This window comes from Falco peregrinus, chromosome 4 (assembly GCF_023634155.1).
Source record: "Falco peregrinus isolate bFalPer1 chromosome 4, bFalPer1.pri, whole genome shotgun sequence".
Taxonomy (NCBI): domain Eukaryota; kingdom Metazoa; phylum Chordata; class Aves; order Falconiformes; family Falconidae; genus Falco; species Falco peregrinus.
The window spans coordinates 3698496-3723878 of NC_073724.1; the positions used below are offsets into that span (position 1 = coordinate 3698496).

Below are 25383 nucleotides of genomic sequence, written 5' to 3' on the forward strand. Positions count from 1 at the left end.
AAGCAGAAATCATAGAAATATGCCAGAGAAAGAGGTCTGGGAGGGTGAGAGAAAAGAGAGGCTGTAAACATGGCTTGATCTGTCGCTAAACCAACATCATTTGGTGGCCAGACACAGGAGCTCCATATCATACCTTGTATGCACACACATACATATATATGCTTTGCTCTGGCCCTGGTGGGCTAATTCAGGGCAAAAATGAAAGGTCTGGCAACGACAAAAGAGGACTTGTGCATCACAGGCTGGGCTACCTGTTGATGGACACCATAAATACCTGGAAGACAGTGGGAGATGTTGGCCACCACAGAGCTGTGCCACAAGCCTCACCACAACTCGTACCACGCAGCATCAAATCTTCACCGTGTGTTGGGATTACATACCAATATATCTCCGTGGGCCAAATTTAGCTGCAGACTCTGAGCAAGCATTTCCTAACTGGCTTAAGAAACTTAGCAAGTACTTTTGGCTTACACAAACCTGCATGCCCAGGGTGCTGTGTCAGCTGAGTCTGAGCAGCCGTCAGAAATATGAGCCCATGGTGTTAAATGTAAATTAATTAAATTATGTACTTAAATAATGGTATTTAATGAAACAAATTAAATCTGTATGGATTTCAGTTTGTGGGCTGGAGGAGGCAGAGAGAGAGCTACACCTGGGTTTCTTCACCACTGTTCACCAATAGAAATTTCCAGACTGCCTGAAGTCAGAGAGGCTCTCGTTTGAACAGAAAAGGGCTAGAAGGGGTGTTGCTTACGTGACAGGTAGGAGCAGAGTCTTTCTCAGTGAATTCAGGATACTGCATGGCATCATCATTTTTGTGCATCCGGAGTGGAGCTGGGCGGAGGAGCCCACCCTGGAAGCTGCTGTAACCCTGCCTGGGGAAAACCATAGTGGGCAAGTTTGTGACAATAAGGGCTTTTCATTTCAGAGGGGAAAAAAACTCTGAGAGCTTCTCCAAGCTGTGTGCAGTTAGTGATGAGAGCCTGGGAAGAAGGTACAATGGCAGTGATGCCCCAAGGTGGCGGGGCTTGAGCAGCTGGGGTGGTCATGCTGGGCTGAGCCCCTGGGCATTGCCACTCAAATCTTGGCTACACCAACCAAGCTGTGGCTGTTGTGCATCTGCTTTTAAAACAGTTTTACTCCACTCCAAAATACGATTAGGTTGGGTTTTTTCTCCTTATCCACCAAAGGAGATTTCACAGTTCCCAGGATAGCCTCCTGCAGTGACTAACTTTCAGATGTCAGTGGGGAAAAAGCAAAGTTCTTTTCCCCGAGAGACTGCCTCCTGAGCTGCTCCTACTCCTATGTGAAAAGAGACAGCTAGACCATCGCTTCCTAGAACCCCTCCGTATGTCAGAACACTTAGGTCCTTCAGCCAGCCTCGTGTTTTCCCAACTAAGTGCAACTAATTCCTCCAGTCTCTTCCCACAAGTCACATTTTCTTGCAAGCGCTCTCTTTGGTTTTCTCTGACACCACTGTGGCTACTACTTCTGTAAAACTTGTAAAAAAAAAAAATGGAACAAAAGCTTTTGATTAGAAGAGCAGGACAGTTAGCTCCTCTTCCCTACGGAGAACAGCTGTTACAGAAGGCCAGCACCATTCCGGCAGCCAAGTCCTGCTCGACCATCTAATTTCTTTTCTGCCGTACTCCTGCCTTTACCCATTTTCAGTTTTCCCTCCTGTTAGCGTAAAACTTAGCGGGGGCTTTTCATAGTGACACCTCATATTATCCAGCACATTGAGAGCTCTGGTTCTACCACCTCTCCTGGCTGCAGCTCTAACAGCAAGGCTCTTGATAGCATCTCCTGGCAGTGTAGGAAATCTGAGGAAGAGCTGGGCTGCTCATCAACATTGAGTGCTCACTGAATAATTGGGGAGGGTGTGGGAGATTGAAAGCTGTGGTTGAAAGCAGCGAAAAGCACAGCCGGTGTGCTTGGCAGCTGTTGAGAGCAAAGCCGAAAGCTGAAGGGTCATTTGCTGTTTGACCAGATAGCAAAACCACAAGAAAGCACAAAGCAAGCTGCATTCTAGCTAAGGCTCCTGAAAATTTGAGTTCTCGCTGAGCTGTGTCACTAGGCAGTCCCAGTGCTGAGGCTTACTGTACAAACTCAACCAACAAAGGTTTTGCAAGAAGTACTATTGTAGTTACAAATTACATTTAATTTTGCAGAATTCACAATTGTAGCACTGTATCTACACCAGCCTGTACTTTTGCAACGTATCGTGCCTGGGTACAAAGTTATTTTGTGGTATTTGTTGATGGCAAGATTTCATTCAGACTGAAAGAAAAATCGTTATGATGTAAATGAAAGAAGAAAATGTAACTAGTGTGTCTATTACTTAAGGACTGCTGCTAGAGCTGCCTGTGCGGTGCCAGAGTAAATCCCCAAGGCTCCAGAGCTCTGCCATTAGCTTTCTAATAACATGAAACCTAGGAGGAAAACCCTGATTTATAACCGTGTTAACATATTGTCTGTTTTTAAAATACAAGTAAAATGAAAACGATCCTTCAAAATGCAAACTTCTCTGTGCTAAAATTAGAATTAAAAAGTCATAGAACCAAACATTTAAAAAAAATGTTATATATATATATATATCTATATATGAGTATGTGTAAGTAGGGGGTTTTAGTCTTGAAATCATCTAGAACTTTACTTAAAAATTTACTTGCAAGATAGTCACAAAAGTAACATTTCCCTTCTCACTGGCAACCCTGCTGTCAGGATTCTCAGTGATCCACAGTCAATTATTCCCTGAGCTTATATTTCCAATTTTTGTATTTGAGTTGATATTCTTGGAAAAAAAATAAATCAGAAAACCTGAGAGATGGGGGAAAAAAGGTTTCCACTGACATTTTTCAGTGTCTTTAAACTGAGGAAACTGGCGGCATAAAGTGTCTGCTTAGAGAGATCTTGGTGCCTCCAGAAAGGCTTTGGCCAGGCAGTGGAGAGCAGATGCTTGAGGGATGTGGAATCCCACGGGCACTGGGCACTGCGGCTCTTCGGCTGCTGCCTGCCTGCAGAGGAACCGCTCAGGCTGACTGGAAAGACATTCCAGGAGCTCAGTGCCACCAAAATTCCTCTGCAGACTTCAGCGAAAGACCAGTTCCACCCAAAAAATGATAGACTGGAAGTTCATTCAATCCATCCTAAACGGCACAGGTCTTTGTAAGAGATAGACTTTCTCAGAACAAGTCTATACTACAATAACACAATCTTCAAGAGCTACGGAGCCCGTTCTTCAGCCTTGTTTTCACAAAAGCAGCCCCCTCCCCCGGTTTGACAGTCCTGCTTCATGTTAACTGTTACAGACCCTGAAAATCCAGCTCCTAAGACATCATTGGTCCCATATATCACATCAAACAATTCACTCAAGGCAGTAAGAAGTCAGTTCTCATCACAATGTCCCCCCAGCACTGCCTCTTTGTTAAATGTGCAAATAAAGCTGCGGGAGATGACAAAACCCACCGACAATCATATTTCTACACTCCTGCTATGTCCCATCTGACTTCACTATAAAACTCTCCTTTTGTAGGCTTTGCCTTACTGTTTGACAACAAGACTCTGACCAGGGTGTTCATCCACCCTTCACATCCAGAGTTGCATCAACAGTGACATTTTTTTACCTTCTCTGTTTACTCTTACTAATAGGTCTTTTTACCCTTACTAGGATTTTCCTAGTCACTAAGTTGCCATCATCCTGTCCAGGGCGCTGTGTACCCGGCAGCTACAGCTTACCACTTTGGAAGAGTGGCTTGTCCTAGCGCTGCTGGTTTCCACCTTTGCATAAACTTGAAAACACCTTTTTTTCTGTAGTAATTAGGCACTGCATACAGTAAAGAAAAACAGAGGATGATAATGTGTAAGCTTCAGAGGGCTCTTGCATAATTTTTTGAACCACTCTGATGCCAGCATTTAATTATTAGCCTTCAACTACCAAACACTTCCTATTCCTTTACTGATTGTCTGGGCAACACTGCAGAGGCGATCAGAGAGCCAGGCTCTCCCAGGGCACGGCGCAGTGCATGCACAGGGCAAAACAATGCTCCAAACCCTCAGTGGTTTACAAGACACGTTCACATAGAGCCTAGGCTTGAGTCCACTCAAGCAAGGCAGACAGACCCAAATCCTCATACTTATGCTTGAGAGTATCAACTAGGTTAAAACTCAAACGGGAGTTTAAGTCAGAGACTTAATAATAACGGAGTCAAAAGAACAGCTTAGAAGAACTTTGAAGCAGGATTTGTGCAGTGTATCAAAGCCAAAGCATTAGGACTGCCCACCTAGTTTGAACCACAAGGTATTTTTATATGTCCAACAACGGTCACTAGCAGATACGTAGAAAAAGAAAGTGTAAGGAATACACTTCTTTTCGTAACAAAGTGAGTACAGTTTTTGTATAAGAGAGGACAAAAGCTGTGGAAGGAGAGCTAGGGAAGAACCTTACCGGTGAAGATGAGTTTAAAAGGGCATGTCCTGGGGCTGGTAGACAGAATCTGCAAAGTTGCGATGAAAACTGAATGTGGAAGCCTAGAGATGCTCCACTGAAAGTGATATTCAGCTCTTGTGTCCATTTTGCTGTGCTCTGTGGTGGGGAAGATAAGGGGAGGAACGGTTGTAAGGGAGGCCAGCTGGGCAGCCAGGGGTCCCAGCGCATGCATCGGTTAACTTGGGCAGAGGGGGTTAACCTAGCAGGGTCTGTCAGCCAGTTGTCACCAACTGGTGGAGGCATTGGTGACTGCAGCAGAAAGAAGTGGGAGAAAGATCTCAGTCACGGCCTGCTGGGACTCCTCAAAGAAAAGCCAGAAAGAGGCCGAGGGAACCCCTTGAGGAGAGTGCAGACCACGGGATGGAAGGGACAGAGATGGACAACAGGGGCACAGAGGGAGCAGGGTGCAACGAGAAGCCTAAGTGAGATCTTGGGAAAAGGCCTCGAAGTGGGGGGCACTAAAACCATGGGAAGAGCGACAGATGCCTCAAAGACAATCATGCAGCAGGTCAGTGATGAGGTGAGCCACAGGTGAAGGGAAAGGTGGAGGCAAACCACCACAGGAGGGAAAGAAGGGGAACTAGGAAAAAAAAGGGTGGGTAAGTGAAACAAAATCCTATTTTCCTTAAAAACAACCACAGGCTGAAGAGAATAATATAGAGGGGGAAACATCTAGACCATTTCACCTTATTTTGTTTGAAGACATATGAGCAAATATTGATGTACTGCAAGCGACTCATCAGAGCCGTATGCAGTGTTAGAGCTATGGCTTTTGTGTAAACACAGCCCGCGGACTGAACTGCAGTATGGTTTTCCTGCACTGCTTCAGCTTCTCAGATCAAACTCAGGTAGCTAGTTTTGATGTCCTCCAGCACCGCTGCATTTGAGCAGGGGAACTTTTCCCTTTTTCAAGACAGTTTCTATAATTGACCTGAGTGGAAGCCATGTGAGGAGTCCCACATGTTCTGTGGGTTTTGGAGCCTAAGAGCATCATGTTGGCAGCTTACTATTCACCTGCGGAGGCACCTCCCTGTTTCAGTGAGAAACACCCTCCCCCAACCCCAACCGATCTTCTACTAGTTTTCACTCGTTTGCAAAGAAGTAGATTAAGATTTAGGAAGATTACAATTTAGCTCTTCAGCCAAAATTAACTCTTCTAGATCTCTAGTCTAGTTAGCGAGCCTCTGTTCTTTTTGACACAAATTAGTAGAGGCCAACATTTATCAAGGGTGTTATGTTTTTACAGCATGCTTGGATTTGATCTGCTGGGCCAGGCAGGAATGTTTTTTCTGTTACTTGATGAAGAGGGGAGAAAGAAAGGACTTGAACTACGGCAGCACAGCTATAACTGACTAACTCTTGGCGATGGAGTTCTCAGTTTTGACTCCCTTTGGCACGGAAAGCTTCCCACTGCTACTGTTGCTACTATCAAATTCATATGCAAACCCAAATGCTCCATCTCACAGCATGAAAGCTGTGTGAAATGACTCTCTGCCTTGGTGCCTCTGAAAATAACTCCACTGCACTGGTTAAATTAATCAGGAAGAAGGAAACAGGAATGAAAATTAATGGCCTGAACACTTCAATTTTTTTCATTGGAGATCTGGGAGTTTATCAACAAAGCTCACTTAACTCCTCTAGAGGAGAGAAGGATAAGAATGCGTGGTTGCATAGAGACTGTTATAATCAATGTATACAGAAGTGCTGCATTAAAAAGCAGCAAAATAAGCCTTACTATGCAATTTTCCCCGTGTCTCAGCTCTTAGCTCTGTAACTTGACACACTGGTAGTGCAAGTGTGGCAGCCCTCACCGTTTTGTTTTGTTGAGTCTGTCCTGCTTGCAGCCGCTGTCTCACCTCTGTGATCAAGAGAAGGTATCTGTTTGGATATGGATTCACGAGGACCTTATTTCTCACCTGTGAAGAAAGAACTTGTTATATGACATCACTTAAATATATGCAAACACCACCACCCTCACCCCCCGACCCCCACCCCCACCCCCCCAAATGCTCTGTAACTGTAATTAGGACCAAGAGAAAGAAAATGCAATGCAGAAACCCTTTGGTTACCATGGGGTAGCTGGCATGGCTGCAGGGGACCCTGGTGCCCCTAAGGGACAGTGACCTGGACTCAGGAGCTGCTTTCAGTTGAGGTCCAGCAGCAAACCCTGGTCTCAGCAGGGCCTGCCTGGTCCCAGCCGTGGGTGCCAGTCCCCGTCCCCATGGAGAAAGCCCTGAACATGACTTTAAAACTGTGCAAGTGGAACATCTGGAGTTACAGCAAAAGCAGGTTTTACCCACAGGCTTCCTTACAAATTTGAAGACATTAGTCTCAAACTAATTTTTAACAGAGCTATCAGCAAACAATCAAGTAGATCTGATTTCTTGTGCGCCCTCTGAGAGAGCCCAGTTAGACCCCTCTGCTCCGCACCCCTGGCTCTTTGCTACATGCTGGGCATTTGGTTTTGGCTTAGAGTTATTTCTTGACTGCTGAAGATACAGAGGTCTGTCACGCTGACTTGTCACATTGAAGTGACTCAACAAACTGCCCTGTCAAACTGAAGGAGCTCTGTAGGTTTCCTCAACAACTTCCATAAAATGACATCTCACTTGGCTTCGCACAGCAACATATGCGACGGCTTTATGTTTAGGACTGGGCAAACAGCAGGCAGACTGGGGCTGTAGGCTTTGGTTTTAGATAGGTATTCAAGTGTGAAACTTTAGACCCCCAAAACAAGCGAGAAAATCCTTTCATAGTGGGAAAGAAAACAGATTTCTGGATAAAGGTACAGAATTTGTCCAGTGATTTGTTTCAGACTGCGACTAAAGTATGTAGAGAAACTAAGAAGGGACCAACAAGGTAACTGGTGTACGACAACCAAAGAACAATCTCCGGCCTGTATTAGTGTATTACAATTAAGCGATACACCTCTGCCCATATATCCACCTAAAAAAGGCAGAGAGGGCTTTTTCAGCCATTCTGACTAGTCCTGTGAAGGGGTATGAGGGGGTGGGATCCATAACCAAGGCGGAGCTCAGGAGGCTTCCTCAGGCCTCCCTTGCACCAATATTTTTGACTGGGACGTGCTGTCATTTTCTTCCCCTTTTTACGTTTCACTCAGCTGAGTTAAAAAAAACCAAGGAAGGCTCTTTATCATCATGGGAAAGAGTCAGGGTGTTGGATACATGGCACCCTGTGCCTGGTGCCGACGGAGAAGCCCAAATACTCTGCGTCCTTTTCGCTTTGGTTTTACTCTCTGGATTGAGGACCGCAGCAGGATGCTGAGGCCAGCCCTCACGTTTTAATATGTCCCATTTTCATCGATTGATTCCGCTCTTCTATAAGGTGGGGAAAAAAAAATATCTTAGGTGTTAAAGAGCAGGAACAGAAGGCAGCAAGGCAGGGTTTTGCTCACCCACCCTGGCACAGGGCTACCCTGGTTTCTCCAGGGACATCACAGTGACAGCAGGGCTGCCCCATGGGCTGTGCAGCGGCTGCATGAGGAGAAAGCAGTGGTGTGCACTTTATAAAAGATTTCTTTTGGCTCCTGCCTGTCCTTGACACAGACACTCTGTCAGCTGTCTCAGAAAGGGGTGAGATTTACTCTGTGTAGTGGTCACCTGGCAGAGCCTGGGTGCAGCTATGCACAGCTCCAGGGTCGGCTGGGGTAGTCACCAAGCTCCTCGCACCATTCTGCCTTCATTTCCAGAAGAGAAAAAACCTTTCATGGGACAAAAACAACATAGTGAGACCAGGTTGTGATAGCTAAACACCCTCACATGCTCATCCCTGGAGCAACAAGAAGCAGAGTCTCCCTCTGCCAAGGGAAGAGCAATTTGTTCAAGAAGATGTAGAGACGTGCTTTTGGGAGGCATGAGGGTCCAGGTAGACCAAGTGTTGCCTGCCAGTGATTTTTCTTTTTTCAACCCACACAGTATTTTATTGTTATCATTTGGCTACCCGATCCCCATTTACACTCTACTTTAAAGGGAAGAAAAGAAGCTTTTAAGCTTGCACAGTACACAAAGACAACACATATATTCAAGCATCCAGTGTAAAGTAAAAAACTGGGAGGGCTGGGAGTAGCTGTCATCTCAGCTTTGATATGCTGTACGGGCACTGAGAAGGGCTGAGCGTGGGATTTCCAGTACAGTGGAATAGCTGGACTTCCCTAAATAATCTATACAGCTTCCCAGGCTTTCAAACCTTCCTCTCCCTTCTCTATCAAAGTGCCAAGAACGGGAAGGATAAGCACAAATGACAGCACCTCTGTGGGTCCTGAGTGTCCTTTTGGGGGTTAAATGAAACATTTGTACCTTCTCTGCAGAGACAAGAGACATAACCCAACGGATTTTGGATGCCTGACTGAAGGACACAAGCTATGGCCATGGAAGATCTACATTGCCGTGCCACCCAGCTCCTGGCGCTGGCTCTTCACCCTGGGGCCACCTGAATCCCAAACTTTCTGACACAGCTGTGACTGTTTACCGTGGCAGATCTCAACTCATGCTTCAGGAAAATTCAGACTGGTTTCTTGTCATTACAGGACATTAATTAGGTCTCTTGGGTTTAATAAAAAACCATTTTTTAATATTTATAAAAAAAATCAGTAAAATTTTTAAAAAATGTGTTATTTCTCTCCATTGCTCATCCCAGATTGTTTACCTTGGTCCTTCTGATAAGTGGCTTTTGCCAAGTATTTTTTCCCTACAGCACAGAGCAGAAGTAAGGCTCCCCAGAGGCTTGCTCGGCTGTGCCTGCAGCATCCCCTTTCTCGCAACGGCTGTGAAGCTGTGTGCTTGAAAACAGCATGTTGGCCAGCAGCGAGCAGGCAGGCTGCCCAGTACAAGCCTCACCAGAAAGGCTGGAAATACAAAGCACTGCCCATCTGAGCCTTACCCCCATCCCAATAAACTCAGCACGGGAAAACACGTGCCACCTGCATTAGCCTGGAAGTTCACAAGGATTATCTTGCAAGAGCATGGTGCCTTCTGGAGTGTAACAACACAGCTGCAGTTCAGGTCACATCAGGGATTGGGCTTGATTGTCAGGGTTAGTTTTGTTTAAGCCCACTTCCACCAGTCCCCAGTCTTCTTCACATTTTCATATTTAAGATCAGGTTGCAAAAAGAAACACCCACAAAGGCTTGTCACTCGATAAGCCCATGTTCAAAACGGAATAATACTAATAACCACAAAGCAAGGCATTGTTTCTGTGAAAGGCAGCGAGCTCCGGGAGTAACGTATGAAACCTTCAGTATGACAATAAAGACTTCTCTGTTCCTCTAACATCAGGTCTGAAAGCTGTTCAAAATCTGGACGCGGTCTCTAGATGGCACTGTGAGTCTATATAATAACGATTAATCAAACATTAACAACCCTATTAAGTGTTTGCATTGCTAACTGGGCAAGAATTCACAGCTACCAAGTGGCTAGCTTCCAGTTCTTTATATATCAGACGTGATACATATATATATATATATATACACACATATGTGTGTGTGTATATATATATGTGTGTGTGTGTGTATATATACACATATATACATACACACACATACGTACACATACCTAAAAAATCATAGCCATATTTATATTGCTTATTTACCCCTTGGGTCACAATGCAAGCTTGTGCTTCACCAGATCTCTTCAGTTTCTTCGCAGTCAATGCTGCAAATACAGCCAGCTGGTTACTCTTGTATGTTCTCTCCTAAAATAAAGTGATTTAGCTCATTAGGGGCTCACTGGACTACCATGCAGCCCCTGTACTCTCAGGATGTAGTACCTATAATCAGGTTGTTTTGTCTGATTAGAAATGCTTAACTGAAGGGTTAATTAGCCGTTCACAATTGCTGGGTGTCTGTGTGATCAATCAGCGTTGGTGAGTTCACTGCTAGACATCATCTTGCTAAAGGCATGGAGGGATATGTTATCCAACATCTTAAATCAGTAGAGATATTTTTTTTTCTCCTTCCATTTTAAATGAACATCTTTTAAAAGTGCTAAAATATAAATCAGTTTTCCAATCTACAGTACTATTCAGGATTGCTACTTGCAGAAACGCTAGTGTAGGTGGAGGGTGATGCGCAAAGCAAAAGTAGGTTCAAGATCACAGGGGTCTGCTACGCTATCAGAGAGGCTGGCATTTAGTCACCTCCTGAATAACATTATTTCCTTAATGGAAAGCAGTGTGATCGTTATCATGATGAAAGATCAGGCTTAGCTTTTTGGATAATTATTCTGTCTGTTTGGGCTGCAGTTGGATATCAGCTCTAAAAACGCTATGGAATTAGGACGAGAGAACACTAGTAGCTTCTTCTACTAAGAAGCTCGATCTGTTCCAACCCACCAAGAAGACCGGCGCATGATATAATCCTCTCTCATATATACTTATGGTATGTACTATATAAATATAGTATATATACTTATGATATACTATATATATCAGTTAATATACTTTTAAATAGTGGTATGTGTTATCATTATGTGAGCACACTGTGTTCCAACAGGAGATACGGACAAATGTTATCATGAAGACACAACAGTAGGGATAAAGTTATCAAGCAAAAAAAAATTGTTTGTGGTCACACAGCAAAGCTGTTCTGCCACTCACCGCTGCGCTGCAAAGCTACGCCACGTCCCTAACGTCAAGTCAGAGGTTTCCGATTTGCACAAGGGTGATTCCACGGCAACAACATGAAGGAGAAGCTGAAGTCAAGCACCCCGTGCTACGCCTCAGGCAGGCAGTTCAGATTCTGTCATCCAAAGAGCGGGTCCAGCTTGTTCAGGCTTGGTGATAGCCATTTGTTAGCACGCTCGTCAACCACGATGGTATAGACGACTGGGAGAAATGATTGTAGAACCCCAGAGTAATGATCACAAGTGAATTCCATGAAGTCCTACACAAATCTCTCCATGTTGCTCATTTCTTTACAGTACCCAAAGGGGACCAGAGACCCTTGTGGTGTAAAGATAATTCATACAAACACCATAAACAAGTCCTGCTGACTCAAAATTTTGTATTTCAGGTTTCAGTGGGAAAACATGACATGTCAACTGTAAGATATAATTAGTAAATTCTTGGATAGATTAAGAAAGGAAACTTAAGCTTTAAACCACATAAGCAGCAACACCATGTTTAAAAAGCAAGCCCCTTGACCTCAGCTGACTGTCAGGTGATGCGGTGACACGTGCTTAAGCATGCACACGCACTGCAGCAGCAGGAGGACATCACCCAGCCCAGGTACCCTTCTCCCTCCTGTTGTGCAGAATGCCACGTTCCATGTGCTGGGCTGCACACCCACACAGAGCCCCAACAGCGACGCAACAGCCCGGCACAGCGGGTTTTCAAGCGCTACATTTAATTCTTCTGATATCCCTGATCTTCCTCCAAGACTAATCACCTGGTTTGGACACCTACAATGGCAAATTTCATAGCAAGAAGGAGCTTTAGCAGATGCCTCCACGCTGAGATGCTACCAGTGCCCTGTCCTCAGAAGTGGGCTTGAACGTTCCCTCACACCAACCTGTGTCACAGGTGCCTGGTGCTCGTGGCATTTGCTGTCCCGTGCTGCCAGGTGAAACCAGTCAGGCTCCAGTTGTTGCTGGTGTACCGAGCACTTCTGGCTGGCTTACCCTCCAGCCCCGAACAGCCTAAGGAGGAGTGGTTTAGATCAACAAGTGTATTTTGTTGTTGCTGTTGTGTAAATCTGCTGCTACACAAGCAACAGCATGGTGGAATTCCTGATCACAATCCGTGGAGTTTTGAGATCAAAAATCCCCTCCAGCAACTCACCATTAGGTGCAGTTCGGCTGCCATATGACTTCGGGAAACGGATGGACCAAGGCAGGCACAGAATTACAGCAATAAATCAGTTTATACCTGCTTCTTGCCTCAGCATCGATGAGACGATGTTCTGACCTACCCCCAGCTAGAAATTTTAATTAAATGAGAAGCACATCTGAAGTAATCTAGTTAATATTTCGCAAAACGAATACCACCTTTTTAACTGCCCATGTCCAGAGAAAACCAAAAGTGAAAGCACTTCTTGTTAGTGCCACGGCAGTTGCAGCTTTTTGGTCCCAGCTCCCTTGCCTCACCTCTTTGTTCAAAGACAAGAATAAAAAATCTGATGATGCACATTACGGTAAAAAATGGCACTTGAATAATTCAGCCTCTCATTTATCAGTTATTACACCATGCTCCTCAGAGATCTGAAAATTCATTCTGTTTACCAGAAAGCTACGCCAGCAAAGTCTACCTGCTTCTTGTCCTTAAATGGCATTTATGTACAGATTTAATGTCAGTGTATTATGGCTGAAATCTAACACTCCAGATTCCAAACCACAAAGTCACATTTGGCTTGTTGCTACATTAGGGAAAATAAAATATTATATTGATACGATATCCACCTGATAGTATATTGATATGATATCTACCTGATAGTATATTGATATCCACCTGATACTATATTGATACGAAATCTACCTGATATTATATTTATATATTTACCTGATATGATATGGATTTCTACATGATATTATATTGATACGATATCCACCTAATATTATATTGATACAATATCCACCTGATATTATATTGATACAATATCCACCTGATATTGTATTGATACGATATCAACCTGATATTCTATTGATACGCTATCCACCTGCTATGATGAATCACACTTATTTGCACTTTGACTGGCCTGGAAAACTTCCGTTCACTCTCTACATGCAAAATGAGGCTGTGGTTGTTCAGGCAGAGCCTGGCATCCCCGTGGTGGTCGTGCAGACAGCGGTGCGGTAATCCCTCCCGGCAGGCGGTGCAGAGTCGCTAATGTTCATCCCAGCCATCTAATTAAGCACTCCTATATTTCTGAAGGCAGGGCCTGAATATTTTCCTCCCTTTTCTGATAATTCAGATACAAGTTACGTAGATTTGTTACATTTGCTAGAAATCAATTCAACTTCCTATTTATTTTTCTTTTGCCTAAGGGCAAAACCTGCATTTTATTCTATTTTGTCAGGACACGCTTCACAGGCCCAGGGTTTGCTGGAGCTGTGTACAACTTCTAAAATCAAAGGACTCATTACAAGCTTTCAGCATTTTAACTCGGAACTTTCCCTAGGGCTTTCCCTGGCTTTTACTTGAATTTAATTTTTTTTTTTTTTTTTTTTTGCTTATAATGTAATGGGGTTAGTTGAGTGCAAGTAGTTACCGAATGGCACGTTTCTCTTGGAGCCCAGCCTCTTTACCGAGCCCAAGAGCCTCAGCTATTGTCCTTGCTTCTTTTGCTGCCCACGTGCCACCTTGTTTGTCTGCAACAGGTACTGCACGAGTACAGATTTACAGACTATTCATTTCGATGAGCGTCATTGAATCACTGATGTCTTTTGCTGCACCTCCTTCAGCAGCAGCTGCTTCTGCGTCTCCCTTGATGTCACCTACCTGCTTCTGATGCAGTTTGTGGGCTTGAGCTGGTTTTGGCTGGGGTAGAGTTAATTTTCTTCATAGCAGCTAATACAGGGCTACGTTTTGGATTTGTGCTGGAAACAGTGTTAGTAACACAGGGAAGCTTTTGTTATTGCTCCTTACTTCCAAGCAGCGAGCTGGCTGGGGGGCACGGCCGGGACAGCTGCCCCCCGCTGCCCAAGGGGATATCCCAGACCATGTAACACCACGCTCCGCACATAAAGCTGGGCAAGCAGGAGGGGGGACACGCTGGGAGCGATGGCGTTTGCCTTCCCCAGCCCCGTCCCGCGTGCTGAGCCCTGCTGCCCTGGGGGGGCTGAGCCCCTGCCTGCCGTGGCAGGGGGAAGGGATTCCTCGGGTGGCTCTGCTTGGGCACGCCGCTTTGGCTTTGCCCGTTGAACTGTCCTTATCCCAGCCCACGAGTTTTTGCACTTTTATCCTTCCCATTCTCTCCCCCATTCCACTGGGGCACAGCGAGTGGCTGCGTGGTGCTTACTTGCCAGTCCTAAGAACTGTTTAGATGGCAGTTTGGTTGTTGGCAATTCTGTTGTAGGGACCCTGAAGTAATAAGCCTGATGTCCCGTGGGGCAATGCCGCATCGCCAGACTGGACAGAGAACTTCTGTCTCAAGTGTCAAATCAAGCTGTGCTTTAGAAGAAGTAGAAGAACTTATTTCAAGCAATCACAGTTTTTCCTTAGAGAAGTGCAAACATGCATCATACTGAGGATGCTGGCTAAAAAGCTGGAGGGTTGTTCTTAAACCACTTTTTGAGCAAAATATTTAGTGCTCATTTTATTTTGCCGTCACAGGATTCAACAGCACATGACTGAAAATATGGACTTGAAACTGGGGCTCTTCCGCAACTTCTCAAGCTAAGCATTATTTCACTTTTTAAAGTGACTGTGATATGGTCAGTGGGTCCTTTCATAATGCCTTTGACCTCTGTACCCCGACCCAGCCTTTTAGATATGTTCTTTGTACTTAAGAGTGGCATCACCATATATCTCCTTGCTCACATTACCAAGGTCCACACAGCTACTCTACGGAAATTTCTCCATAATGGTTGGGCATGAAGCCAGTGCTTTTCAAAAGATTTCTTCTTTATATCAGTGTCCTAGTGTGACACTTTCCCAACAGTCCTGTTCTGCCGACTTCAAAAACAGATCCCCCGTTGGTGTCCTAACCTTTCTGAGACTGTCCAGAGGCTCGCTGTGATTGTGTGCTCCCCATCAGGAAGGAAGAACTGGTGTGCTTTCTGGTCTGACAGGCATCATTTGCTCTTCATGCAGCCTATCAGGCTGCCTGTTACAGATAAGCATTGACCCCGCAAAGAAATTCCAGTTCAAATAGAGCAAAGCAGAGCGATATGGCAGAAAACCATTTGCACAGTCATGCGATAGCTCAGGGTTCTCAAGAGCTTTATGCACCATATCCTTGCTTTTGAATAAAGCATGTGCTATTATATTACAAGAAATAACACAGGCCAATGTTGGGGCATGTGCTAAAGAGGATAAGCAGGTACATTTCCGAGCAAGGCTTAGAATTGTCCTGTATTTTTGCTTTTGGAACGGAAGTCCTAAACCATTGGGTTTCTGGGAACATCCAGGAGCAGACCTGAACGTTTGCTTATGCTTCATACATAGGTGCTGGCTGAAAGAACCGCTTGGTGACACAGAAGGTAGTGAGTAGCCCTTTACATCAGGAAGGGTTCCTGAACAATTCAACACTTCTTTGTACTACGTCTTTCTCCGCAGGCACACTGATACCACAGAACCAGGCTATACACCAGACCAACTGCCTGAGCTCAATTCAGCATAGACAAGCCCAACATTCAAATAACCTCAACAAAGCAGGACCGTTTGGCCTCTTCACCCCCTGGTTTGGGACTCACTGTGACAACCGTCACAATTACTGCCCAGACATAGAGGATTAAACCTGCAAAGAGTCTCTTACAAGCGCTAAGTCAGCTCAGAGTGGGCTACAGAAGTGAAATGCCCCTCCACACTGCTTATGAGCAAAACCTGTTAGAACCCAGATTTTATAACTTGTTTTCCGAAGAGGAACAGTAAGAGATAACGCACAGCATTAATGAAATTGGAGATGGTATCTCTTACCTTTGGTGAGCATGTCATTTTTTGTTACCAATCCACTGTAATTCCAAGCATTTCAATTGTCAGAGGGAACTGCTTCCAACAAATAAGCAGTGCCTGAGATTAACAAGGGTTAGAAGATTTGCACTTGGAATTCTTCTCTTCAACTTGTATTGGTTGCAAAAGGTTGTGTGCAATCCACTGGAGAGTTTTCCACATGTTTAACACACCTTAACCCTGGGTGCCTTCCTCCCTCCGCGTTCCCCTTTGGACCACGCAGTACTCCTACCGTGGCCATGCCCACGGCTGCCTCGACAGGGTGCTGCTTACAGGGGACTCCTCTGGATTGCTAAAGCCTGGAAACAAATGGGGGAGGTTCTGTTGGCCGAGCCCTCGAAGAAAAACCACCCACAAGCGAACAACCAGCGCATGGTACTTGGTTAGCTACTAGACCGTGCAATCTTATTTCAAGTAGAAGGACAGAATTGCTAGGTGAGTTGTGATGAAGTCGGAGAGGTTCACAAACGACTAAAACCATAACCATTGTATCATTCACATAATTCCAAGAAGCATCAAATATAGCTCACTGAACTTTATCAGCCCAGTGCAAACATTTAACAAACACTAATAATTTCAGTCTGCAATTTTCATTGCTTGCAGCCTGTAACAGAGTTCGACACGAGGCAGGAATAAATGGTAACCCCGAGAGAGGGATTTGCTGATGCAGCGGGCTCATTCAACGTCTAAATGAAACATCATCTCCCTGAGGCTAAAGGTTGTTTTGAAATTATTTACCTACAGACTGATGATACCCATGGGCTTACTTCATTACTCTGTTCGTTACGGTCTTCCCACCTCCACCCTCCCCCACCAGTCTCTGTAAGAACAGTCTAGGTTTGTTTCCTCTGTGGTTAATGCTTTTTTTCCCCACTGAGAAGCCCTGCATAAGTGAGTGAGAAACTTGTGTACTTTCCGCTTTGCCAGAGTCGGTAATTCAGCTGTAGGGTAATGGCAGTCTTCAGAGGTTCTGCATTTGGTCTAGTAAATCAGAAAGGTTTGTTTGGTCCAGGCTGCCCCTCAGTTTTCCATACCCTTGCCATCCCTCACACGCCCTGAGGGCCTCTACTGCGTACACACTACCTTCTCCTTTTCTCTTCCAGGCTTTTGCAGGCACGCAGAAGAGAAATGCATTAGTTGGAGCAGCTGGGAAGAGACTGAGCAAGGCTTTGGGCAGGGAATAGTAGAGATGCAATCAGAGGAGGGATAAACTGGACTCTTCATCCCTGGCGGCTTTTGTAGAGATAGCCCACCCACCCCCACCCCCACCCCCCAGCCCAGCCTACCCTGCCTTTAGGATTTCCTTCCAGCCAGAGGTAGGTTGGCTCTGTTGTGGCATTAACGAGGACGTCTGCCTCCGCTCACACCGGGCTGCCACACGGACAGGTTCCTGTGCTGAGCCACGTAGCCATCGCGAGTCCTAGGTGGAAAAGCATCTCTGTTGGAGAAAAGGCTCTAAAGCTCTTCCAGCCTCTCAGCAAGACAAGCTGGGAAAAGGATGGCCTCAGCAAAGGGAACACTTAACATTCCCATCCACCAGTACCTTACGTCTGCTGTTCCTTTGCCCTTCTTCCCCCAGTTAAAGGTGACCGAGGGATTTGGGCAAGAGAGAACAAACTGATAAAAAGAGCTTAACTTACCACGGCAACACTCAAACCTTTCTTCTGCTCATTTACGGGAAACACAGTGAGAGTTTCAGTGAATTCATTTGTCTTGCTTTTGCAGTGACTTGTCACCTCAGCTGCCAGTTTTCTTTTCCATATTTTCCTGGGCATGAGAACGGTTTGCTGGTGAAGGGGAAAAAAAAAAAAAAAAAAGCCAAAGCTATTTGGTGAAGCAGTCTGAAGTATCTTGGTTGGTGGGGAGAGACAGGAATTACAACGTAATGCAGCTGTGAGGTGTAGCAGGGTGCGCACGGCTTGGTTCCAGGCACGCTTTCCTCCAGCCAACAAGTGCATGCTAGTCAGAAAATGAACTTTTTTAAATCCTGCTGCTTCCAGGAGATAATCAAGATGATACCTTGAAGCATTTGTAATAGCTAACTTCCTCACTAACTTAAACAAAATTAAAAAAAAAGTATTCTGTGGAGAAGGGGATTTTGTACCACCTAGTTTAGACAGAGAGTTTTCATCTCTGAGGATGGAGGGAATGTATTTCCCTGCCCTGCTCTGACGGAACAGCCCCGCACAGCCACAGCACGCAACGTGCCGTCAGCACTCCCCGCTGCAGTCTGTGTTTAATACGCTCACCAAGACTGGAGGAACCATGGTTGGTAGGAGTTGCTCAAATGGAGGCAGCAGTGTTTCCTTCCACTGTCCTACGCCGACATCAGCTCAAGCAACAAGCAAAAGGCCAGAGGACCTGTGTGGTTAGTCTCGGGAGCTGCTAGCGGCACTGATACAAGAGGTGCCGGTCATTTGCTTTGCTTCGCTGGGTCGGATTAGATGAGGTGACACTAAGCAAATAGCTTGCTGGTGGGATCTCAACCAGCCAGCACCTCTCCTCCCTGCCCCATAACCCAAACCACTCTACAAAGGCCAAGATGTGCAGGGTATACAATTTACTTTGTTCTTTAGGAAGCCAGAGAGGTCTGCCCCAAATCTCTGCTGTTCACACCACAGCTCTACCTCCAAGCCCGTTTTGAGGCTCCCAAGGTCCCTCGCAGAGGACAGCCCTGCAGCCTGCAGGAGCAGCGCCCTTTTCCCAGCGGAGCAGCGCCTTCCAGGACTTACAGCAGTTTGCCCTTCTCATTGATGTTTCTTGATGGCTGGTTTAGGCAGCCACGCCGCACGCCTCTGGCATGGCAGCAGGCTGGCACGATGTGGCAGGTGAGATGCTGCCGGCGAGGGGGAGTGTGCATCACCCACAGCACCCAGGCGGTGGTCCAAAGCCCTGTAAAAGTGCCAGACAGCATCAATCCCTCCAGCTGCAAGTCTCCCACTTCTGCAAGCTAGCTGCTGAGCTGCCACACAGATGTTTACAAGCATCTCTCTGCCATTTTTAATTAACCAGGCTTTAGTTAAATTTAATACAAGTTATGCTCCATGGGAATGGCTGCAGCCAGGACACACCTGTTACATCAAATCCCCCAGGGACTGCAGCAGAGAAACACACTGTGTATCATGTATCTATTCAGACACAGGAATTGCATTCAGTTAATACTTGTAATTCAGGATCATAGTCCTCAAAACATACCCCCACATCTCACTGACCCTGGTAAGATCTGAAATTGCTGCCATAATTCCTGAAAAACCTAAACCCACCCCCGCCACTGTCTCACACACTCGGAGTTGCTGCCGTTTGAGGTGTGAGGTGTAGCAGGGTTGAACTTTGGCTCCAAAGGCATTTCATAGCGGTGCAGTGAGCAGAGAATTTTTATTCTGCATTTCAGTTTCTGTCTATAGAACAGGGATGCTGGCTCTTCTCTGTATCACAAGAGCATCATATCTATACATGCACTCTAAAGACCTGGACACTGCAGTGAAAACAGACCAAACACAGTCCCTGGTGCGTGTCACCACAGGACTCCGGAGGTAACCTGCTTCCAGCATGGACTGCAATCTGTCCTTTTCACCCAATTCGAACAGCAGCTCCTGACACAGCTCTGAACCATCTCCATCACTTTCAGATTTCAGGGACAGGGCCCACTTCTAGTCATTAAGTCATAATTTCATACCACTCTATACTGAAGTGCCACGTGCGAGCCACGAGCCGTGCAGGGCTCCCCGAAGCAGCTTGCCTGTCTGCTGTAGGCAGGCAATGCTCAAAGCCCAGACAGGCTTGCTCCTTTTTCTCCTTGATTTAGTAAAACGTGGGATGTATTACTCTTCAGCTGAGTATGTCTCACTTGCTCCTACCTTCTCCTCCTCCTTCCCCCACCCCAAATTGTCTTACTACTTAGTATGCATGCAAAATTACAGCAAATTGGTCTCAACTGAATTTGAAATCATCTCTGCATTATTTCCCACTATCTTAAAAACCTTCGTTTTCAACAGCACCTTTCATGACCTCAAACTTAGTCTAAGACTCTACATTTCAGTCTTCAGGGAATTGTCACATTTTTCCTGTTACACTGCTCAGAGTCTGTGCTTTCTCCATTTCTAGACCCGAGGGAAAAATTAAAAAAACAGTTTTGAGTTTTACAATGGGAAAGACTGGCATTTCATTACAACAACTGCAATATTAATACATTTTACATTCTGAGGATGAGGCACACTTGAGCTTCCAGAATTCTTGATGGGCACTTGCATTTATCCCAGTTTTATGCAAAAAGCTCATGTTCTTGATCAGACATTCAGTTTTGTAAGAGAAATCTGAAATTTGGTAACCATAGTTTCACACGCTAAAACAAGTTTTGTTGTTGCTGTTGGAGCCTGTTTAATTATAATCAGCTCAGCTTTTGGTCTGTCTGCCTCTGAAGCAAAAGAGACACTTATTAAAATAGATTTGTGCCTAAGTGTGCCTCCTTCAGGTCACTGCTTGTGGTTCTGCTTAGTGAACCACCAGCTATTTCAGAAAGACCTTCATGACTTGCAAGAATGTTGATCATTTTCATGATCATTCCACGTTTTGCCGAGCGTGGAACCCCTTCCCACCTGCCATTTACTGTTCTTTAGCTCAGGACAGCACTGTTGTTCCACATAGACTCATGCAGTGCAACAGAAGAAGCCAAACACGAGAAATAATCAAACTAAATGGTTTACCGATTACCAATGGGATGCAGATTCTTTCCCACCATCTAGGAAAACAAATGGTGGCATTTTTTTTTTTTTTTCAGGCAACAGAGAAAACCCACAGGTTTATGGGTCACAGGAAACGTTTATCCGCTCTTGGAACATTAAATATTGGCTGCCTTCAGACACAAAGCTTCAGTAATTAAAAACTTCATTTAGCAGTTCAAAAGGCAACATGGCATCACAAGCAACTTGTACCGTGTAACTGCATACTGTGTCCTGCTGCTACGGCAGGCCATGGCTTTTCTGGGAAGCAATTGCAGAGGTGGGGCAAATAAAGGCAGCTGACCTCTATCTGAGTTTTTGTCTCAATTTTTGTAAAAATTCCGCTTATACTTTGTGGGTTTTTTTGGTTACCCCCTCCCCCTAATACTGAGAGTAAAACACATTCCAATTTAACCATAAGGATCCAGGAGCTGGGTGGGATTCTTGGGCTACATCTGAAGCCCCTATACTTCCAGCCATTCCCTGGCAGCAAGGCAATTCCTCGAAACTTTAATTACTCACCAAGTATATTGTTTCCAGGGCATCAATGCAGTTCTGTCATACAGCTAAAGTTACAGTTACTAACTGCTTTCCAGATTTCATGTGTGCGAGCTTTTAATTTATGCTGAATGCTTGACTCCATTTCACCAGCTTGTTTTTCAGAAAAAAGAAATGGAAGAAGAACCTTCTGCAACACTCCTCCTCACTCATCCATAAAGTAATCTGCAGACATCCATAAGAAGGGAGCATGGAAACCAAAACCAATTAATTGAAAAATAACTGAAAAGCCATTAAAGTGATCTGCAGAACCTTATAAATAAAAGCCAATTAAAAAAAAAAAAGGAAGCATGACATTCGTAATTAAATATTATATGATAGAAGTTTACATTTGTTATTCCATAAAGCTTTCAGATTAATTATTATGCCCAATTTTTGGAGAAGTGTACTAATTAAAAAAGGAAGAAGAAATAATTCTTGTTTTTCTCTTAGGAAATAATATCCGTCTTGATTACAAAAGCCAGAGTTTACTTTTGAACCACAGTTCTCATGAGTTAGCTGAAAGGCTCCATCTTTTCTTCACCAACTTCTTCAATGCCCCTTGCCCAAAAATGTGGCGATTGTTCTGACTGTGAACATTAGAAGGGTAAACTGAACTACACCTGTTCCGCAGAAGCACTGATGTGCCCTCAGGCCTGTTGCACACACAGCCGTCTGCTTCCCATGGTCCTAACCTAAAACCCACCTTTCACTCATCGTGGTCATTATTCCAGATAGACCCTTTCCTTGGTTGCGTGTCCTCCTGAGACACCCAAATTAGTCACATCTCAGACAGTTCTGTAGGCTTTCAACTTCAGGTGAAGAAATCTTTAGCTATTTTTCACTAAAAAATGAGCAGAAAAGGCATAGTTTTCTTGATTCAAGAAACAAACGTGGATAGGACAATTTCTGGCTGTAATGTTTGAGCAGCTGAATCTGAATTTAACGTGTTCAGAAATGGTCCAGGGCCTGAGGAGCACAAAGGTGTGCTGAGCTTTGGGGGTACTTTGCTGCTGTAAAGTACTTCACAGTTCATGTAGCACAAGCACTGCTCAGTACTCAGAAGTATACTTTGCAGCTCCACAGAAAACTAAGCACACTGTTAACTTACTCTGAAATAATTCACGATAAAACCTTTAAGCCCTTGAATAGCTTGAAAAAATGCAATACCTCTCTCACCCTCTGAAGAGACCAAGACCTGCTCAAAGGACTCTCCCACAAAGATGCTCACTTGGAGTTAGGTATCTCCAGTGCTTTGACATTAATCAAAATCAAGCAATGATTGATAATTCTGTTATCCTAGTGTGATATGCACGTGTGTAACGTCCCTCCGAGGTGTGAGCAGAAAGCAGGTACCCTGCTTTGCCCACAATGGTTAGTGCTAGTGGGAGTGCTCCAAACAACAACCAGTACTACTGCACTTGCCTCTATAAAAAGGCAGGTTACTCAATCTTTCTTCAGTGGATGAAGTATAGCACATGTACTTTGGGTATCCAGCTCTGCTGCTTAATCAACGCTAATTTAAGACTTTTCAGAGGTGAAAAGCTTAGTTCATGTAGGCTCCCCTCAAAAACTCTCTTTTCACAAAATAAATAATTGGCATGAATGACAAACTGAACAGATCTCTCCCATCCACCTCCACAAAAACCCCAGTGGCAGACTAAGTGGTAGCGGTACCACAGCCAGGCGAGCACTCAGCCTCTCCCTGCTCCACAGCTACGCAAAGGTGCTGCACGATATGAATGGTGCTGCTTCCACAACCCTAACAGGCAGTTTAGGCTTATAATAGAGTCTATTTTTAAGCCATTGCATAGTTAATGCTAGTAAGCAATTACACCAGGACGTGTAAAAGTCTTTAACCTACCATGAAAAGCTAGGATTACTTTTGAAACACTAACTGGTAAGGAGCAAAACGACAAACATGAACCTTTTGGAGTGATCCGGGTGCTCTGTATTTCTACAGCCTATAGGACAGTAAAGCAATTTCCCAGCACAGCCTCTAATAAATACATCAGCACTACTTATTTGTATCTTCAATTCCAAGTCTCTGTCTCAGGTTGAATTTGAAGTCCAGTGGAACATGCAGCTTCTAAACAACACCCAGAAGATACTAACCTCGTCATCTGCACACAGAGAGGCTGGAGCTAAAGACTTCATCACTGAAGAGGATGGCAAACACAAGCCTGAAGGCAATCTTCTGAGTGCCACGGTCTTGTTGGAAGTGAAGAATCTCCATCCAAGGGGCAGGGGACACTACACACGCCAGGCAGCGTGCTTAATGCCGCCTCCAGACCTGGAAGCAACAGTAATGGAACATAAGTGTACAGTAGGACTTTGCTAATCTCCACTTACAAGCCCTTCTTCCCAAACTACAACTAAAACATGGGGGGCTTACACAGAGAAAAAAGTGCAATTATTTGGCAGCCAACGAATACAAGTTAAATTGATCATAATCTTCAATCTTCAAACCTGCGACGGTGGGCAGGGACACTGAAATCCTGTGCTTATCCACAGGCTGAGACCCAGTGTGACCATGAATAATTCCCGAGTTTCCTTGCAGTCCTATATATTGCTCCTGTTTTGGCACAAAGGTGTCCTCTCCTCATGGGTTTACAGCAGGTAAAAGTCCTGTGCTGCTAGAAACCTTGGCAGTAGCAAAGTGGTGGGACGATCATGTATTTCACATATCAGCTCACTGACAGTGACCTCTCATTTATCTAAGTAGCAGAAGTTTACGTCTTGGAAAGGAAACCCTATATTCCTTGCCCGGCTCATGCCATGCAATCAACAACAATGATTGCACTCATGTGGCTTTTGGCTTAACGTTTGCAGAGGTGGCCTGAGCTCTGGCAATGTCTCTCCCATTGAGTACTATCCAACTCTAACAAGGTGCTCTGAAACAAGAAAGGACTTCTAAAGAAAAGGTGTGCATGGTACACTTGCTATTTAGAGACGTTGATTTTTGGGTGACACTCCTATCGCAGGTGTGTTTCACCTCCTTTCCAATCCGTGGGTCTTTTTTCACAGTGCAAGGAATGATTTTTCACCCTTCCTCCTCCTTCCTCCCTAGCTCCTGAATCCCAGCTCTGCTGGTGGCTGCAGGCATACTTTGACCTAAGTTTAGGAAGGCGTACTGAAACTTCCCTGCTTTGGAAGCCAGTCTGAAAGGTGCGCTACTTTCTGTTTGGGAGTAGGAGACATATCGCAAGCCTTTTCCAAGACATCAGACAATGAGTTTGCCACCTGCATCACAAATGTGGCACCCTGTGCCTCTGCCCTAGTCGCTGCGTGTTAGTTTGTCCACGGGTAATTGCTTTGCTTTAAAGTCATGTATGACCCAAGTAACAGAGCGATATTTTATTGGCAAAAGGGTGTTGTTTGCATTAAATTGTCTCCTTATGTGAAGGGGGAAAGGGGATGGAAAAAAGACAGAACACCTCGTCCAAGGTCTTAACTCACCTTAAAAAAAGGGACCCCATCAAGAAATTTTTGAAGCACCTGTTTTTATCCATATTGCTAGGGTGGAGTAAGGGAGGAGGAGATCTTCAGCCACACCTGACTTTTCAGAAGTTCTGTTACATTACAAATGAACTATTTTGGAAAATCTGTGTTAATACAGGTGTAATTTACAAGTGTAGGTTCACTGGTTTGGGGTTAGATACCTAGGAAGCTTTTTATAGTTTGCGTCTGAAAGGACCATTGCATGGCCTCAGCATGCTTCCCCTTGTGTTAGGGGGCGACTAAGTCTATTCTGCTGGAGAAGGGGAGGATGGGAACAATTCACTAGAGAGAGAAAAGAGGGGGACTGAAATGTCAAGTGTATTTCTGCATTAACATTGTCTCCTGGAGTGCAATTCATTCCTCTCCTCTCTGCCTCAGCTTCCCCTGTGGAAGGAGAGGAAGGAGTGACAGCTATGCAAGTACTGTGAACTCCACAAATGGAAAAGCATCAGATTAAAAAAGAAAAACAATAACCCCCCAGCAATGACCAGGATGCTCAGCAGAGCGTTCTGCTGC

At 44.9% G+C, this 25383-nt stretch overlaps 1 long non-coding RNA gene across 3 annotated transcripts; it reads right to left on the reverse strand.

The window, feature by feature from the left end:
* Positions 1–8140: 8140 nt before the first annotated feature.
* LOC114012178 (uncharacterized) lies at positions 8141–23933 on the reverse strand. 3 transcript variants are annotated; one of them, XR_008746997.1, is made up of 5 exons: positions 23482–23933; positions 18739–19003; positions 17398–17898; positions 16079–16410; positions 8141–8210 (listed from the first exon to the last, which is right to left on the reverse strand). It is a non-coding gene; the product is annotated as an uncharacterized LOC114012178 (long non-coding RNA). The 3 variants fall into 3 exon arrangements; XR_003554482.2 differs by having other exon boundaries at positions 8147–16410; positions 17398–17531; positions 17752–17898; XR_008746996.1 differs by having other exon boundaries at positions 8147–16410.
* Positions 23934–25383: the final 1450 nt, after the last annotated feature.